Genomic DNA, 3,833 nt, shown 5'->3' on the forward strand with positions numbered 1-3,833 from the left:
CCAAGTGGGGCTATATGTTGCTGCAAAATCCAAAGTGGCTTACTACCCACTTTCTTGGTGGCCAGATACAGCAACTTTTCCTTCACCTTGCAAGGGATAACTTAATACGTCCCAAGACATCACACCTTTAGAAATTTCACCAAGGTAACAGTCCCCTGGATTTTTTTTATAAGATTTTATTTATTTATCTAACAGAAAGAGATCACAAGCAGGCAGAGATGCAGGCAGAGAGAGAGGGGAAAGCAGTCTCCCTGCTGAACAGAGAGCCCAATATGGGTCTCGATCCCAAGACCCTGGGATCATGACCCAAGCGGAAGGCAGAGGCTTTAACCCACTGAACCACCCAGGCTCCCCAGTCCCCTGGATTTTTATAGGTTTCATTCCCTACCCTTTCATACAAGGATCTTAGCAACTTGTCTAGATGGTCGCTACTTTCTGCTTACCAGGTCCAACAAATATAACTTTATCAATATAATGGACCAGCTCAAGGCCCTGTGAAGAGAACTGTGATTATGACATAAGGCTGGAGTATTGGTACACCACTTAGATAGGACAACGAAGGTATGTTGCTGGCCTTGTCAGTTGCAAGAAAACTGTTTCTTTACTGATCTTTACTATCAAGAATAGAAAAAAAAAAAAAAAGAATATTCACCTTATCAATAGTTGCATACTAGGTGCAGGGAATGTGTTGGTTTGGTCCAGATAAAAGGAAAAAAAGATCTGCAACAGCAGTTGCAATTGGAGTCATCACTGATTAAGTTTATACTAATCCACTGTCATTGTCCAAAATCCATCTGTCTTCTTCATTGGCCAAATAGGCAAGTTGAATGGGAAAAATCATCCCTGTTGTTCTGAAGTCCTCAACTGTGGCACTGATTTCCACAATATCTCCAGCAATGCAATATTACTTTGGTTTTCCATTTTCATAAGTGGAGGCAATTATAATGGCTTCTATTTGGACTTTCCTATCATAATAGCTTTAACTCCATGGGTCAGGGAACCATTGTGCATATCCTTCTTATCACTAAATATGCATGTTCCAATTACGTATTCTAGACCAAAGAAAATAATCACAGAGTTGATTTGGAGACCCCCAAGTTTCACTGTGAGAGCTCCTGAGTCAAAGGACCTACTTCCTTTACTATTTGATCTCTATAATGCTCAATGCTAACTGGTATGCCATAATAATTGTTTAAGTCTATGGGAGTTAGTATTAGTTCTAAGCCAGTCTCCATTAATATTCATAAAGTCTGATTATTTTCCCCTCGCAATTTATAGTCATACTACAAAAATGGCCTCAGATCCCCTTGGGGGAACTCTGGGAAAAAGAGTAACGGTATAAATTATTGGCAGTGTACTAGGATATTTTCTCAAAGAATTCTTATCATGCGAACTAGTTCTAGTCTGGGAATCAATGGAGGAGTTATGACTGTTTTGGTAATTCAGTTAGATTTCTGTTCACTATAACTTTTCTAGTTATAAAGGTTAGGTAAGCCTTTATTATGCTACACATCATTTTCAGTTCTAGGGATACCATGAAAATCTGGCACACTTGCAAGTTAGTCCCTTCTAATGATTGAATTGGCTCCAGTGTCCGTTACAGTAACCATGCCACCTGCTTGTTTTGGGAGATTAAGTGCTGCTACTTGGTCCTAGTGATGCCATCAACCCCACTGCACTTCGGCATTCCAATATTATGGGAGCAGTTCTAACTGTAATTTCGGATCCAAGAAGAAGAGCTACCCCAAGACTCTTCAAAAATACTAGGGTCCCCTTACAAATTTATTTCACATAACTTCATGAAAAAGATATTCCCTGAACCCTCCAGAGGTGAGTGTGCAGGTCTTAGATAAGAAAACCACTTTAATATTCTAATCACCCTACACCTTTGGCTACCTTCCTCTACAGTATTCCAAGAAAGTTATGGCATTTTAACTTATTTGGCATAGGATATTTCAGAGCCATATTTCAACCAGCCTACAAAAAAAAAAAAAAAAAAAAAAAAAAAAAAAAAAAAAAAAGTTGGGGCCATTTCCAGCTTCTCTGCTTAAAACATTAAATCTAGAATCTTACCTTAATGGACCTATAGCAATATTTTAGGCCTGATGCAACTTTATATTCCTTCTACCTTGCTTCCACACCTGTAATGTCTATTCTTACACATATCCTTCAAGTTCTTGTAGCAAATCATACAATTCTCCTAGTGAATATTGTGCCTTATCACAGGTCATGATTTGTACCTTATCCTTTGGGCCTGCTGGGACTTGTATCTGGCTATAGATCTGGAAGGGTGGCAAGGGTAGGTCAGGAGGATGATCAGTAGGGCATTGCAAGGCAACTATATTGGGGGTTAGGAGAACATTACAGGCTCCTCAGAAAAAGAAAGACTAACCTACATAGGAAGGGACAGAAGGGCTACTTCCACCGGCAAAGCAGACTCAAAAGCATTTAAGAGATTGGGTCATCAGAATCTGCCTCTATGTCCCATCCCCATTTTCAGGATCTCATTCCTTCCCAATCAGTGCTATTACCTTCAGAAAAAAGTCTTCGAGGTTAATAACTCAATTTCCGTTATAGTTTAGCCACCTACAGAATTAGGTTTTGCGTTTATTTTCAGAAATCTTAGTCCTACTGTTACAGGAAATAGGAGTTTTCCTTGGAGTAGTCATACAATGTCCTCTATACAAACCTTGAGATGAGAATTTAAAGCACCATGAATTCATTATTTCTTGCTTCAAATTCTCCAGCAGTTAAAAGCAATCAACAAACCCCTTCATACTCTGGATTTATACTATAATACTTTAAGGTTGCAAATATTTGATCACTCAGAACATTGCCTTCTAAAGACACTTGATTACAGGTATCTAAAGATCATAAATTGAGTCACTGTGTTGCCTATGTTGTTTGTGCATGCCACAGATTACCAGTGCCCCCTTTATCATGGCATACAAGATAATTAATGTATCTAAATTTAATCACATCGGGGAATCAATTCCAGAAAATCCAGAACCAATATGAAGAATTCATCTTTAAGATTTTATTTGAAGCCATTTCATTTCCAGTACCAAATTTTGTATCAAGTCAGGATATCATCAGAGAAATAGAACTGCTAGAAGATAGATGATTGATAGATAGATGATAGATAGATGGATAGGAAGATAGAGATTTGTCACAGGGAATTGATCTCATGCAATTGTGGGAGCTGGAGTTGGTTAAGCAATCTCTCTTCACATTTGCTGGTAGAACCTTAAGTCTACAGGACAAGTAGAGTCAGGAAAGGAAGATAGATGTAAAGTGGGGAAGAACAAGAATAAGAGGGAATACATAAACAGGAGCTAAACTCATGAGGATAAGTTTTATCTTTGGTTCACATGCTTATCCCAGGAGTCTGGGAAGCAGAAGGAGGAAGATCCGGGAACAGTTGGAACAGTTGCACACCCAGCGGTACCCTTAAGCTGATATGTACATCAGCCAATCCCAGAGCGTGTGAACTACAAAATGGCTGCTCTTTCATTTATGTCCTCCAAATCTTGCAGAGGAATCTCTCTTGGGTATATTGTAACTGGAAATACGTAGGAAAAAGAATTCTGGGAAATGTAGTTCATCCTAAGCAATCTGACACATTTTAAAGTTTCCATATACCCTGGGGAGAAGTGTTTTATCAGAAATGTCCTGAAGCAATTTTTGACAGTTGATAGGATATAAAGAATGGAAAGCAGGGCTAAGTGACTAAGAAGTTATAATTTTAAATAGCAAATATCTTTAATGGAGACAGAAAACAGCATAAAAATCTCCTGTGTACTGTAATGGAAATTTATCCATCTTTTAATATT

Source organism: Mustela nivalis, assembly GCF_964662115.1.
Source record: "Mustela nivalis genome assembly, chromosome: 10".
Classification (NCBI taxonomy): domain Eukaryota; kingdom Metazoa; phylum Chordata; class Mammalia; order Carnivora; family Mustelidae; genus Mustela; species Mustela nivalis.